At 44.5% G+C, this 16,293-nt stretch overlaps 1 protein-coding gene across 4 annotated transcripts in view; it reads left to right on the top strand.

Moving 5' to 3' along the window:
- Window positions 1-8,565: 8,565 nt before the first annotated feature.
- Window positions 8,566-16,293, top strand: part of LOC126291658 (G-protein coupled receptor moody-like) — a 467,186-nt gene continuing 459,458 nt past the window's right edge. Inside the window, exon 1 of one of the 4 annotated variants that reach the window (XM_049985232.1) lies at window positions 8,566-9,281. The gene's annotated coding sequence lies outside the window, so the exon portion shown is untranslated. The remainder of the gene's footprint in view (window positions 9,282-16,293) is intronic. The other 3 variants (XM_049985233.1, XM_049985234.1, XM_049985231.1) reach the window with 3 other exon arrangements.

The following is a 16,293-nucleotide window of genomic DNA, read 5'->3' as shown; positions in this document are numbered from 1 at the left end:
ATTAAGCAACTCAGGAACCCGTCTTCTTTTGTCAGCCACAAAATTCTGTAGTTCTTTGACCTTATTGTGAGAAGAGATGGAGAAAATCTAGAGGAAATACTCAGGGAAGTGAAGATCGAGAGCACGAGACTGAGAGAAGAGAAGCGAGCAGGTGCCTGTGTCAGATGAACACGATCCATAGCCTACCCATTCATCCGGCTCTAAGAGAGGCTGATAACCGTCTGCGGTGGGACTTGGCAACCACAGGTGTTGCAGTTAAGAACATAAGTGCTTGGGGCGTTCATTATGTAAGGCAACACATTTTCGTGAGCTTGGTTTTATTCAGGATTCCAATACACCATATTATTCCCCATTCTTTTGGCCGCAAACCCCCGTTTTTCAACGTAATCTCTATTGAATGTAATGGCCTTACAGAGACGGTGTGTCGGCACCACCCCACTGCCTCAGTGAACTCCCCTTCATCCACGTACTGCCTCCTGCGGAGTGCGTCCTGCATTGGATGAAACAGATGGAAGCCGGAAGGCGCGATATCCGGGCCGGACAGTACGATGGATAATGAGGAAGAACTATCCTTGTTTTTTTGCCGCTTTCTCGGGTGCCAGACTTGTGTGAGGCCATGTATTGTCATGGAGAAGGACAAGTTTGTTTGCGTTTTTACGGCGTCGAATGCTCTCGTTTCTTCCGTTTCCTGAGGCTAGCACAGCCGTATGAAACCGGTCGGCACTCGGAAGATCGGACAGGTTTGCGCGACCTTGTTGCGATAACGATAGACTCCTCGCCCGGCGACCTTCCGTGCTTCAGTTCGCTGCCAGACCCCCGCAGACATTCTGCAAGCGCCTAGGACCATCTGCGCTGCGGTGGTTTCCCGTCAGGAGTAACTCAATGACAGCTCTCTGCTTGGAACGGACTCCCGTTTCAGACGCCATTGTCAAGGCGACGTACAGCGCCGCCACCTAGCGGAACTTCATGAAACTATAAGGACTCCAACGATAACGATGTGCTTCAACAAATACCAAGTTTTTTTTGTTTTTTTTTGTTTTTAACCGAAACTGGCCGAGAAAAAAAATCTGCTCTATTCAAAGAAATGGTTCAAATGGCTCTGAGCACTATGAGACTTAACTTCTGAGGTCATCAGTCCCCTAGAACTTAGAACTACTGAAACCTAACTAACCTAAGGACATCACACAACACCCATGCCCGAGGCAGGATTCGAACCTGCGACCGTAGCAGCCCCGCGGTTCCAGACTGTAGCTCCTACAGCCGCTCGGTCACCCCGGCCGGCGATCTGCTCTATTGTTCTCCTCATAATTCTCTAGCTGTCCTCCTTATCAGTGTTTGCCAACTCTGGGATTACTACCCTCTCAGCGGCAAAATTTAATTTTCTGAGGGGTAAGAAGAAAAGGATGTACTTGTGTTTCTGTAATTAAACTAAATCATTTCTAAACGGGCATTACTGTTATCAGTACTTCGTAAGACTACAATACTAATGACGTAAGTGGATAGTTACATTTTTTCCTTGCAATATCCCACAGTGTGAAACCTATCAGAGTAATGCACCCACCCAGACTCCATCACACTCCCCTTAAGACTTCATATAAACTGTAAATTACGCAGCGGAATCGCTGTCTGCAAATGGTCTAATATAGAATCGTAAGGCGGGAAATTCCAATAATCCTACCACATATACACCTTTTCAATCAGTAGAACAAATTACTGAATTGAAGGGAAATATGTGCTCCTTCAAGTAAAAATTCAAATGAAACGTAAATCGATTATTTATGGTACTAAACAATTAGAAAGAATTGGCATCAACATTCTACGAAGTTAATTGCTGACGACAAATAACAAGATGGCAGGTGGAGGGATGGCTACAGTATCCTAGCTGCACATTAAATCATTAATCCAATACAACCCAACGATTGATTCAGAAACTCCAGCGGTCGACTGAATATCGTATCAAACAGTACTAAGGCGTGAACAGGGTTTAGCAGAGCTGTCGCAATGGTACACTTTCCGTCTGAACCCCCACCTAGTGAGCTCTGCTTCTGTATACTGTCACCAGTCTGTTGTGGCGGCACGCTGGAGGACCGCGGTCGTAGTGGGCAGTCAGAATCGCCTTCGTCAGGACTCTGACACCTCAAAGCGCCACTACATCTCGAACCAGCAGCCTGCCTCCATCCACCATCAGTGTCTTCTTCTGCCAGCTCCTAACTCGGCTGTTACCATTATTTTTACTCGCATCTGCGTGTAATGTACCAGTCGGGTGTAAGCAATTGTGCTGTCATTGGCTGTTGCATTCAGCTTATTGGCGGAAGCCTCAATTCGAACAGATACTACGCCTAAATAATTGCACTTTAAATTCACGCAGAAATTACGGTGCACACATGTTTCACGCTCAGCAAAAGATACTTAAAATAGCAGGCAGTGGCAGCAGTGCTAAAATTATGAATGTACTGGAAACCATTACACTAATGGAGGGCAACAATGTCTACATTAATAATACAATTTCGGTGAAACGACATTTATTTTAAAGAAGAAGGAAATTAAAGATCAGTATCTTTGAACAAGTTCCAAATAGAAAGTCTACAGTTTTAATATTTGTTTTAGTCTTTGAAGAGAGCTAAAGCAGCTGTCCTTATCTGTTACGATGCAGGCGGTGAGGTGCAAAGCCGTCGGCAGTTTATCGTTGCCGACGGCGTGTCGAACTCAGCTCCGCCGTGTGTAGATGCTGCAGGTGAATTATCTCATGCGGAATTTCACTTACCCCTCAGCGTCTGTTTCATCAGTGGCGTATTATAGGCTACTGCATAGATGGACTTTGTTGCAGTCCTTGCCAGCATGCAGCTGTGCAGGAGAGGTTTATAATGTCACCCATGCGACACCGTTCAGTAGAGGGTTTTTAGATTATTTCCGTCGCGGAATTAGAGTCTGTTCGTTTACCGCGCGAATAACGCGACCGCGAACTCGCCGCTGTTGGCCGTAACACGCACACTCATACTAGACAGTTTCTATTCGCCTCTGGCACAAATAACGGTTCGCGCACACGACAGCCAGCGAGCGTGCGAATATGCAGTGAAATTACAAAGTATTTAAAATGCACAAGGCGCAATCACAGCGAACACCGTTATTGCCAGAACACCGTGACTACGACGTTCTCTGGCCACAGCTGTACTATCGTAGTTACGCGACACAGTTCGTTTGGCGGTTTTGCACATTCCAACTTCTCTGTCCGCTTCATCGTTAATCTGTTTCGTTCGCACAGATTGTTCCACTACACGACCTAGTCAACACATTTTTAACCTCCTTCCACCTTCTCGGTACAAACATGAGTGCCACACAATCTCTGCTCACACTCTTCGACCCTCACAATCCATATACTGATCGCTCTCGCTCTGCTTGTGCAATATCTCCGTACACGTTAAATTTTACTAAGTCATTCCAATGATAATTAACTCAAAATATGGTAAACGAAAGATCAAAATATTTTACATATTCAGTAGACTAGAAAACCTAACTACTAATGTTCAAAAGGGAAATAATAACAGTTGCATATTATTATTATTATTTTATCATCATTTTCATTTCAACAAACAGTTACTCATTACGTTATAGAAGAAAATAAACACTATGCTATATCACCACAAATTCATGTACAACTACGAAAAAAGAAAGAAAGCGAGAAAAAACATAGGAAAACACCTCTTTTATAGGTCGCAACCAGCGAGGTCTTAACGCTAGGTGTTTTCTTCTTGAGGCATAATAAAGCACTTAAGGAAACTTTAGATTAGTTTATTTCCAGCCGGGCAATGTTTCAATAGTAGTTGACAGTTGTGGAGGAAGCGTGGGCTAGTCATTGTATCCCCAGATCCATGCTAACTTTGACCACCAACAATTTTTTGAGATAGTTGAACTGCGTTTAACAAAATATATTGTACTAATTTGTGTGTAATCCTATATTCAAGCTCGTGTGTTCACTGCTAAAAAGACCATAGAAGTTTTAAAAAAAGTCCTGAGTATCATATTATAATCTGAATCAGTCGAAATGTACACGATTTACGGTACTCAGTTAAGCACTAGGTTCTCTTTTTCTTTTTTATGTTATGATGTAACTTTATCCACTTAATATGTCCTCCACCGCTTTTAGTAACAGAATTAACTTTTTGTAACTGTTACCATCTGCACACTAAAGCTACCTGCATAATAAGTTGCTAGTTAAATGTCTTACAGATAATTTAATGTTTCGTGTATACCTCTAAAACTATTGCATTTACTAGTGGCCTCCTATAAGACTTAGTCACATTGCTCTAATGTCAAATTATGCTGCTTAGCACCAGCAAGACGCAGTGCTTACGCGCTTGTATACAGCGCCCACTTCCTTCCTATTTTCCTTATCGCTTAGGCTTCCGTAGTGTTAAGCTGAAGTATCTTTCTTTTTAGTGACGTTGTGTGAACTTATGCTTGCTCTTCTTTCACCATCCATGTGTAACAGTGATCTCTTTTTAACAGGAATGTACCTTCTGCACAGTGAATTTATTTACAGTATTACTGTGTCAGCAAATGTATTAGTAATTTTATACATAATCTATTTCATTTTTAGTACTCTTGTAGAGGAAATTTCGTGCTTAATTTAATGTAAAGTGCGTAGTTGTTACGTGCATGTATTTAGAGACCTCTGCAGCCCAAAGTTTTCCTGGTCGCTTGAGACTATGTATTCGTAACAATTAACCGTAGTCCCTGGCATGCTGTACACGTAACTTACGCGAATATTTTTTCTGTGACTCCTGTTACAATTTTATGTTTTCAAAAGCCCCTAAATGCTTCAAATGGCTCTGATCACTATGGGACTTAACATCTGTGATGATCAGTCCCCTAGAACTTGGAATTACTTAAACCTAACTAACCTAAGGACATCACACACAGCCATGCCCGAGGTAGGATTCGAACCTGCGACCCCAGCAGCTTCGCGGTTCCGGACTGAGCGCCTAGAACCGTGCGGGCACCCCGGCCGGCGAAATGCCCTACCTGTGGGCATTTAGTAGTGAGCAGTCATTCTGAAGTACGCTAAAGGTAATCTGGCTGGTGTCTAAAGCCACAGCATGGGATAATTCTTGATTTTGACAGTTTTGTATATAACAAGAAGAGCTCGACTTCAGCTTATCTAATGAACTATCATGTGATGTATCATGTGAGTACACTTACAATAATTTTTCTATTAATATTTTGTTATGTTTGTAAAAATAATTTTGTAACTGGTTATACACATTTTTATAACCTACCTCTCCTGTAGAAGATATTTTTAGAGATATTGAAACCTAGGTCAAGGGCTAATAAGCCTTTGTTTCGCAACTGGTTGGCTGATTTTTTTCGACCTCTTCAGTAATATAGGTGGCTTAAAATGCAGGGACATTACAGAGCACACTCAAGCGCCAAAAAAACTGGTACACGTGTCTAATATCGTGTAGGGACCCCGCCAACACGCAGAAATGCCGCAGCACGACATGACCTGGACTCGATTAATGTCTGAAGTAGTGCTGGAGGACATTGACACCACGAATCCTGCAGGCTGTCCATAAATCCGTAAGAGTACGAGCGGGTGGAGACCTCATATGAATAGCACGTTGCAAGGCACCCTAGGTATACTCAATAGTGTTCGTTGCTGGGGAGTTTATTGATCAGCGGAAGTGTTTAAACTCAGAAGGGTGTTCCTCGAGCCTTTCTGTAGCAATTCTGGACGTGTGGGGTGTCGCATTAATCAGTTGCAATTGCCCAAGTCCGTCGGAATGGACAATGGACATGAATGGATGCAGGTGATCACACAGGATGCTTAGGTCCGTGTGACATGTCAGAGTCCTATCCAGACGTATCAGGGGTCCCGTATCATTCCATCTCGACACGCCCCACACCGTTTCAGAGTCTCCGCCAGCTTGAACAGTCCCCTGCTGACCTGAAGGGTCCATGGATTCATGAGGTTCTCTCCATACCCGTACACGTCCATCCGCTCGATACAATTTGAGACGAGACTCGTCCGATCAGGGAGCATGTTTCCAGTCATCAACAGTCCCGTGTGGGTGTTGACGGGCCCAGGCGAGGCGTAAAGCTTTGTGTCGTGCAGTCATCGAGGGTACAAGGGTGGAACTTCGGCTCCCAGAGCCCCTGTCGGTGATGTTTCGTTGAGTGGCTGGCACGCTGACACTTGCTGACAGCGTAGCATTCAAATCTGCAGCAGTTTGCAGAACGATCATCTTTATTCGTCATTGGTCGCGTTCTTGCAGGATCTTTTTCCGGCCGCAGCGATGTTGGAGATTTGATGTTTTACCGGTTTCCAGATATTCACGGCACATTCGTAAAATGGTCGTACGGGAGAATCCCCACTTCATCGTTACTTCGGAGATGCTGTGTCCCATCGCTCGCGTGCCAACTATAACACAACGTTGAAACTCAGTTAAATCTTGATAACCTGCCGCTGTAGCAGCGGTAACCGATGTAACAACTGCGCCACACGGGGGTTTCCGACCGCGGCGCCGCTTCTGTTTATTTACACGTATCTCAATTTGAATACGATGCCAAAACCAGTTTCTTTGGCGCTTCACTGTATATCTTAATTTTATCCATATTTCGGAGCATCAAACGTGACTATATTCAATACATCGTAGGTGTAAATTACAAAACACACTTTTCGTGTTTTATTAACTACACGATGCAGTTCGGACCCTGTGAGTCCATCGTCAGGTGTATTTTGTCTTAATACATGTTTTATTTCTTCTCTTGAGTGAGGTGAAATGCATATTCCTGTCACGAAAAGTTCTAATGTTAGGTTATCAACTTCTTAAGTCGAACGCGGAAAATACGTGCAAAATAGTGGAAAAGATGAACAGTGTAAACTTACCACATAATCCAAGGAAAGCGTTATGAACTTTTTGGCACCGGAAAACATTCTTTTCTCCGTCGTTTTAGTACATCTCACTTCATTCAAGAGGCACATTTGCACACACATGATTATAAACACTTCAGATATGTTTTTGCACATGGTCTTGTTAAAAGATGAATTTATTCGTAGTGCTAAAAATATAACTATTAAACAATTGACATACGCAGGAAATAACTTTAGAATATGTCTTTAAAATTGCTGAAACAACTATGGCTTGCGAAATCTGATAGTTCATTTAACATAGGTTTTCGTTCTTTATTTTGTGGAGGTATATCTCCAGTTGTTCTAACAGATTTAGGGTGTTACCACTAACTTCGTTATGTAGTACTACCAAATTGTTTCCTAAAATGTTGATGACATGTTTCGTTGTGCAATGACTGATTTTTCGAAATTCTTGAGCCTGAAAGCATTTACATGTTCTTGGAAACGGGTGTTGAAGTTTCTGCCTGTTTTCCCTACAGGACAACTGGGACGTGATACTTTGTACACAACTCTGCTGCTGTGTGTATTTCATTTTACGTCATGGATGAGTAAGTTTCCTAACTTTATTAGTTGAGAATGCATCTGTTACATTTGTTTTGCTGAAAAGGTTAGCGATTTTTTGTGACATGGAGCCCCCGGTATGGGATACTGGCGAATATTTTCTCTTCTTTCACAGTGTGTCCATCCGTTGTCTTACTTTCGTGTGTTTGTCTGCTTAAACTGTCAACTATTTTGGCTGTGTAAAAATAAGATTCAAATGGCTCTGAGCACTATGGGACTTAGCTTCTGAGGTCATCAGTCCCCTTGACTGTGTAGCCACTGCTTATGGCAATGCTGTTTATTGTATCTATCTCATTCTAGACAGTGCTTTCTTCTAAATCAAGGGAGTGTTCCGTGTGTAGCGTGAAGCTAAATGCAGCATGTTTCTATGTCGTGGGATGGCACTATGAGTTGTCCAGCGTTGTGTCTGTCTATGTGCGTTTTCTGTGTATGCTGAAGTTGTGTTTTTGTTGCTGGTTGGTGATTTTAATATCCAGGAAGCTTATGCTTTTGTTGTGCTCATGCTCTATTGTGAATTTTATATTTTTGTGGAAAGAATTGAATACTGCTAGTAGTTCTTTGAGCTCGTCTTTTGTTCAGTGAAATAGCAGCGAGGTGTCATCAACATATCTCCAGAATGAGGGTCTTGCCAGGGGCAGTAGGATATCAAGTTTTCTGGTAGACATCTGGAAAGTTAGTTCTTTAATCAAGACGATAGACTCAAAAGTAAAACTATATTAGTATACCTGACGACGGACCCACAGGGTCCGAAATGCATCGTGTTGATAATAAAACACGTTGTGACTGAAGGCGTTTCTTAATTCATGCCTTCACTGTACATCGTCTTTAGCATCGGTCGCGCTAACGCGCCCTAGGTTGCCCGCCGTCTGTAGCTACCAGCTGAGGAGCAACAGGTGGCCTGCGATGTAAACAGGCGCGCGTGGCCCAAAAGTCGGACGCGGTTTCCTTCCGGTGCCTCAAGGCGAATGTTCCGCTGCCGTACTCAGCCGCTGTTTTGCTACCGCGCGGGCTGGGGGGGGGGGGGGGAGGGGGGGGGGGCCGCGTGTTCAGGGGCGGTGGTGGGGGCACGTAACACAGCTGCCTGCGGGCGCGCCAGGCCAGTCACCGACGCGCTAGCGGGGCGCCAGCACACACCTCAAGAGTCCGCGCGTTACCGCCGGAACTGCCGCGGCGTCCAGAAGAGAGAAACTGCCCGACCTCGTTCTCCCTGCTGTGCCGACGCGTCAGAGTGCTTGTGCTGCGAGAACTGTGCCGTGTGCGTGAATGGTGTCAGTTGTTCTAAACTTTTCAAGTATACTTCTAAAGTGACCCGTACACTTTCCACACAGGGGCCAAAATATTGACATTTCTTTAGGCGCGACAGTTTTTTCGAAGAGCGTCTTGCCGAAACGAGAACAATATTCTCATTTTACTGTGAACGGACGCCCGCAAGAAACGTGTCTGAGAAGTGATCAGTGTTTTGTGACGGCGCGTGCGGTTTGTAAACATATCGAGCGGGCTTGGGAGGAGCAACAGGTGGCTGTGGCAGAGGCAGGTGCAAAACAATTCGCGAAGTGCCCAAGTGTCGTGATCCACGAATCAGAACACGCATTGGCTGGGAAGGCACTTACAGCTCCAATTAATGCCTCTTTGCTACCCCCCCTTCTTGAAAAGTTTTATTGACATTCTTTGTTCAGAGTGACTAAAGTTAAGTGGCGACTATCGTGGCGGCGGAACGCAGTGTGGGAGGTCGTGGCGACACAGTGGATCGGGTCTCTGCCATTCACGGAGACGTCTGGCGACATCGGAGCAGCAATCTTCCCATCAAGCGGTAAGTCGGACGGCCTAACTGCATTACCGCCGGTTAGTTTCGCACGCTCATCCTGCGCCAAACTCTGCCCCCGCCGGCGCCACAAACAGCCGTGTCTTTCGCCTGACGAGACAATCACTGTGCGAAGGACACGGGAAGTGGCGGCCGACAACACGCGTACCGTGCACTCAGAACAGGACCCGCTGACGTTTTCCTCCGTATTATGTGCTAACTGGCTAGCTGCCCTGCAGAGTCTAGCTATTAATGCGCACTAGGCATGTATTAGATAGGAAAAGGAATTAAATCTGTCAATAGTGTCAACGTAGAGTATGACATACTGTGATAGTACCAGAGGAACCGTTGGTACATTACTTTACGTCATGAGGCGATCTACGAGCTAAAAGTATTTTATGGAAACTGTGTTTATGAAGAAGCCTTGAAAGGTGACTCAAAAAGAAAAACATTTCATTTCTTTATTACAGACAAATTATGAAAGACACATATAGCAAAGGCTGGAACGTGTTTTTTTATTTTATTTTTTACTTTGAGCTTGTAATGGTACTTGAATTACGTAACCATTACGGCACTCACCTGAACCTCTCGATACCAGTAATATTCTACTGGGTTTCTGTAAAGTAGTTAAGATATTTCTGAGACAACATTCAGATTTGATTTCATTACTGTAGAGGTACTTTGATACATCGATATGTTTATGTTGCAATGGTATTATTCTTATGTGTATTCTTTCTTTTGTCACTATGATCTTTGTCGCACTTGTAACTCTGATTTTGGGCGCGTAAGCGGTTATTAGTTAGTTAGAGAGTCGGACCTTGAGAAAGTCAAAGTCTTGGATGTCATGTTGGAAAGACGCATAACGTAGTCAGCTTATAAAATGTGAACTTTAACAGTGAGGAAGATGTTTTCAAGTATGTCTTGTATTGTGAAGTGATGTTTAGTGTGTTACGCGTAATGGCAACAAAAGCAATAAAAAGGAAGTGTAACTTAAATTCGGAGTGCTGATTATTTTTTACATCACCATTGTGCTAACTTTTAAAGGTTTAATCTTCAAGAATGGTTTGTGAAACACATCTATAAAACTTTTGAGTACAACAGAATAAAACCTAGGCCTCTTTGCATCCGAGCTTGTAATCATCACCACCTAAATTTTCGACAATTGAGCCATGATTTTACGAGACCAGCCTGGGGAACACGAAAAGATGGGTGCCTAGTTTATTAATTATTACATGAAATGACCTTATTAACTGTGCTCTAATGACACCTGCCACATAATAACTTTGTTGTTGCCCGAAATTGCAGTGTTTAGCAGCGTAAGCAACACCACAATCATCATTAAATTTTGACCTTTGCTGCGGTAGGGTTGTTAGAAGCTCAGCTGCTCCAAATTCTGACCAGCACGTCCTCGCAATGTAGTTTTACGGTTCTTCAGAATTTCATTTTGATGAAGACGCCCTTAGTAGCTGTCGAAAACTAGGTCAATGTACCAAACAGTTATTTGGAACCGGCTGGCTGTGTAATCCTGTGTTGAAAGTAGTACACGGTTGCCGAGAAACAGCTATGTTTAAAACTGTCAGAGTTTTATGTTCGCGCAAACGCTGTACCATGCGCTCATCATGAGCACCACGCGTTGCTCGAAAACCATCGAAACGGTAGTCGACTTCATTCCACATACGAGTCGACAGGTACTGTTTAATGAATCGACAGCTTCAATAAATCGATTTCTCAGCTCTTGAAGATTAGCTGTCATACGTGGAACAAAAACTCTGTCTTTTATGCACCTCCACAGAAGGAAATCGCAAGGCATGAGTGACGTCTGGTGACCTGGGAGGCCACAAGCAAAGGACAAACATCTCGTTGTCCACGTCTGCCAGTCCAGTGTAGTGGGGATGGCGCTGCTAGGATAGCGGCGCACCTCAAAGTGAAAGGGTGGCGGGGCGTCGTCGTGTACAAAAATCAAATCGTCGGAATCTTCGTCAAGCTGAGGAAACAACCAGGTCTGCAGCACGTCCAGTTATGACATTCGTGTCGCAGTTTTCTCTGCAAAAAAGGAAGTTCCATAAAATTTGTCAACAGAAACGGCACAAAACACATCCGGTTTCGGTGAATCTTGGTTCAAGTGGTTCAAATGGCTCTGAATAGTATGGCACTTTAACATCTGAGGTCATCAGTCCCCTAGAACCTTTCGCTCCCTGTATCATTACAAGAAGCAAAATTACAGGAAATATTTACAAATAATTTTAGTGAAGCACACTCACGTACAATCACATATGATCTATGTTGGATCTGGAAGTCGTTGACTCTGTTTAAAACATGTACGTGTCATGCACTTGAACACCGTTTAAAATACATTATTTAAAATTGGTAGTTCTCTACTGTAGGGTTTTGTCTTAAAACTTTTTAAAAATACGACGCTTTCACTGGATCTAACAGGTAGTATGCCACTCGAAAGATGTATATATATACGTTACACTTAAAATATAAAACGTGGCACAGAGTACGCCACGGGCAGTGCTACACAGTGGTGTGTGCCGGGTGGCTGAAGAGTGAGGGCACCCACTAGCCTAGAGCCGCCCGTGTCAGGTGGGCCAGCTGTGCGGCCTGTGTGGACGTAGCTGCAATGAGCAGCGTGTTTCATTCACAAGTACACGTTCACCTCTAGAATTAAAGTATTAACTAAAAAGTTGAAAAGAGGGAGCGGGGAGGGGGGTAAAAAAGTGTGCCATTAAAGTCACATGCCTTATAAAGAGCCCGTAAGTTCAGGTGAGCAGAGCAAACTCTTTACAATCTGTGCAAAATGCACGAGAACCACGTGTGCACGAACACGTAACTGTAACGAGCATGAGTGTCTAAGGAAAAACGCTTCAAAGAAATGTTAGCAGTGTGTAAGGGGCCCAGTAGTTGGTGTATTAAGTTAACCTCTGACATGAAGGAATGCTGTAAAAGGGCGCATTGCCGCAGAGACACTGAAAATATTAAAACATAAACGAAAATACAGGAAAAGAGAAAGGGGTGGGGGGAAGGGGGGCATATCATCATTTGTAAAGCATCATAATAAAGCGGGTGGTCGTACTGATAAAGCACGCTATACAAGCAGTTACAAAAAGGTACGGCCAAACTTTCAGGAAACATTCCTCACACACAAATAAAGAAAAGATGTTATGTAGACACGTGTCCGGAAACACTTAATTTCTATGTTAGAGCTCATTTTAGTTTCATCAGCATGTTCTTCCACCTACGCTCAATGGGGAACGTTATCGTGATTTCATACGGGATACTCTACCTGTGCTGCTAGAACATGTGCCTTTACAAGTACGACACAACATGTCGTTCATGCACGATGGAGCTCCTGCACATTTCAGTCGAAGTGTTCGTACGCTTCTCAACAACAGATTCGGTGACCGATGGATTGGTAGAGGCGGACCAATTCCGTGGCCTCCACGCTCTCCTGACCTCAACCCTCTTGACTTTCATTTATGGGGGCATTTGAAAGCTCTTCTCTACGCAACCCCGGTACCAAATGTAGAGACTCTTCGTGCTCGTATTGTGGACGGCTGTGACACAATACGCCATTCTCTAGGGCTGCATCAGCGCATTAGGGATTCCATGCGACGGAGGGTGGATGCATGTATCCTCGCTAACGGAGGACATTTTGAACATTTCGTGTAACGAAGTGTTTGAAGTCACGCTGGTACGATCTGCTGCTGTGTGTTTCCATTCCATAATTAATGTGATTTGAAGAGAAGTAATAGAATGAGCTGTAACATGGAAAGTAAGCGTTTCCCGACACATGTCCACATAACATATTTTCTTTCTTTGTGTGTGAGGAATGTTTCCTGAAAGTTTGGCCCGTACCTTTTTGTAACACCCTGTATTAACCATTGTAGTAGAGGGGGGGGGGGGTGTTATAAAATAATGAATAAACGAAGCCTCACTAAGCAGTGCACATTTGCGTACAATCACAAATCCCTACAGTAGAGAGCCTCTACTTATAAATCATGTATTTTAATGATGATTAAGTGGATGACACGTACATGTAATAGACAGAGTCAACGACTTCCACATCGAATACAGATTATATGTGATTGAACGTGAGTATGCTTCACTAAAACTATCTGTAAACGTTTTCTGTAATTTTCCTTATTGTAATGACCCCATCTCTGTTCCACACACTGTGTCGTGATATTCGTTAATAGAGACAATACATAGTGAAAAAGACAGTTTTAAAACTGTAGAAATCGTGGTCAAGGTTTAATAAATCTGTGTTTTGCAACCGGTTGACTGTTATTTCCTTATCACTGAAGCTCTTGCACAGTTTCTAGAGCATATCAAAGTCTAAAAACTTAAAAAAGGCAACAATTTCGATAATAATAACAGTGAAGCATGATAAATGTTTTAATAAAATAATAATAACTTGTTTACGTGTTTCTGGTCTAACCCGACACGAGATTGCAGTGCCATCGCGTGGCCGGCCCCATGCCGACGCGGCTGCACGGAGCTGTATCTTGGGCTCAGTGGTGGTGACCGTCCTGCCGCAAGTCCATCTCGGTCAGGCTCTTAATCTGCTCTGTCCACCCCAGTGGTGAGCAAAATGGTTCAAATGGCTCTGAGCATTATCGGACTTAACATCTGAGGTCATCAGTCCCCTAGACCTTAGAACTACTTAAACCTAACTAACCTAAGGACATCACACACATCCGTGCCCGAGGCAGGATTCGAAGCTGCGACCGTAGCGGTTGCGCGGTTCCAGACTGTAGCGCCTAGAACCGCACGGCCACCGCGGCCGGCCAATGGTGAGCACCCTCGCGGTCTTCGGTCGTCGACTTTCCCTTTACGATTCTCCTTTCTATTGCCTCTTGCCGTCTGGTAATGTGATCGAAATATTTCAGCTGCGTTTGACTGACAAGTGTCGACAGCCCTGTTACGATGCTGCGATGTCTCAGGGTCGACTCGTTAGTTCGACGCACTGCCTGTGGTATTCGGAGTAGTCTTCTATGCCCAGAGCGTCAGTCGCACGGGGATCCGCCGTCTTCACCGTTCCAAGTTTCTGCTGCACAGGTAGCGATAGGGAAGATTTTAGAGTTTGCTCGAGGGTGGGCTTTGCCTAGGCATCAGTGAGAGTGTCCTTGCAGATGCGAGCAACTGCTTACTGCAGCACTGTAGCACAGTGTCAGAGAAATTGAAAGTCAGAGATTTATAGCATCTGACAGGCAGCCTTACCAAAGTTTGAGAAGTACACGTGCGCTGAACCACTAGCGGTATCCCACTCGGCACTGCGACTCTGGACCAGGTCTGCAGTTTCGGCCGTACCCACCAGTGTGCTGGCGGTCACCTCGTGTCGTCGCTCGGGAGGTCTCCCCACGTCGAACCACGGGTGGCTCAGCGGCTGTCACACCATCAGTAATGCTGTCAGTTGCCGACGCGACTGTACAAGTTACACTCAAAAGTAAAGCTGGTGAGTAATAGGAAAACAATGCGAGAACTACTGAAAAAAGGGAGTGACTTATCGAACGTTTGATTTAATTTACCGAATAAAACTATGTGATAAGCTAATTTCGGATTAGCCCTGAATCTTACGACAAATTGTTAGTGTTGGTACGACACCAATTAGAGACGCAAAATACGTTAACAAGGGAGGCAATCACAGTCGACGACACATTAGGTGTGAGCCTGAGGCTTATGCCGACAGGCAAGTCATTCGAATACTGTTGCAAGTTTAGAGCTGTAGTATCAGCAAACACATTTAGCAATGCTGTTATTGAAATCTGCGCAGTAACTATATCTGTGCTGCAAAGATATATTCAGGTAATTAACTTTTTTTTTTACTTACAGTTGTAATGATGTGAGGCGACATGTATTTGTGAAACCCCTTACTTCTCATTGCATATACATATTATGCACTTTTCGAAGTACAAACCCTTTTTTACACTGCTATGTAATTCAGCAAGCTTAAATGTTGTGGGAATGAAAACATGGTCCAAATCGGCTGTTATCTGTTGTCCAGTTTCAACCTTGAGTCAGTTTCAAGCACACAAACAGGATTATTTTTTCCAACGTGTACAATCTTTAGGGACTGATCGATGAGAGGATACAGGACAAAAAAGTCTAATGAACTGATGTCCGTAATTATATATTTCCCATTCGAGAGACCATTCATTCAATTATACATTGTCACTGACGCTATGGTCTGATACGCGCTCTATCATGCATTACAGTATGTGTTGAAAATGGTTTCCATGTCCCCAAGGCAGGCGTGTACGCGCCGTAGCGTGTTCTGTCTCGGACGTTCACATCGGCTAGGCTGCATCCGAACACTGTCAAAGGCAGCATGAACACGCTATTCCAATGTCTCCATATCTTGAATGGGCTATGCATGCACGATACTTTTGAGATGGCCCCATAACCAGAAGTCGCACGCGTTGAGAGCCAGTGAACGAGCAGGTCATACAACTGGACCCCCTCGTCCGATCCATCGACCAGGGAGGACACGACTGAGATGCGTCCAGAAGTTCACGGCTAAGAGGGCTGGAGTACCACCATGTAGCAGCCACATAACCCCTCCAATTATCAATAGCGTTTCTCCCAGCAGGGGAGGTGAGGTCACCGGCAACTAACGCCGACGGTTCCGGCGTGTTAGGTGACGTGGAAGGAAGACTGGCCCCGAAATACTGTCACCTATTGTCCCGGCCCACACATTGCGGCTGCACAGACACTGACGGTTCGCTGTCACCATCCCACGGGGGTTCTGCTTACAGTCCCACAGGTGAATGTTATGGAACTCGAAGATACCACTCCGCGTAAAGATAGCTTCATCTGTGAGTAGGATGGATGACACAAATCTCGGAATCGTGGTTGCCTGGTGATGAAACCAGAGACAGAACTGCTCCCGATATGGAAAGTCTGTCGCTAGTAAGCCCTGGACACGCTGTAAGTAATTAGGGTAGTAACAATTACCACGGAGAATGTTCGACACGGTCGACCAGCTTACCCTGTACTGGCGGGCCAGCTGCCCTGATAC

The sequence above is a fragment of the Schistocerca gregaria genome, chromosome 9 (assembly GCF_023897955.1).
Source record: "Schistocerca gregaria isolate iqSchGreg1 chromosome 9, iqSchGreg1.2, whole genome shotgun sequence".
Classification (NCBI taxonomy): domain Eukaryota; kingdom Metazoa; phylum Arthropoda; class Insecta; order Orthoptera; family Acrididae; genus Schistocerca; species Schistocerca gregaria.
The sequence above is the reverse complement of the archived record's forward strand: the minus strand, read 5'-3'. Positions and strand labels throughout refer to the sequence as shown.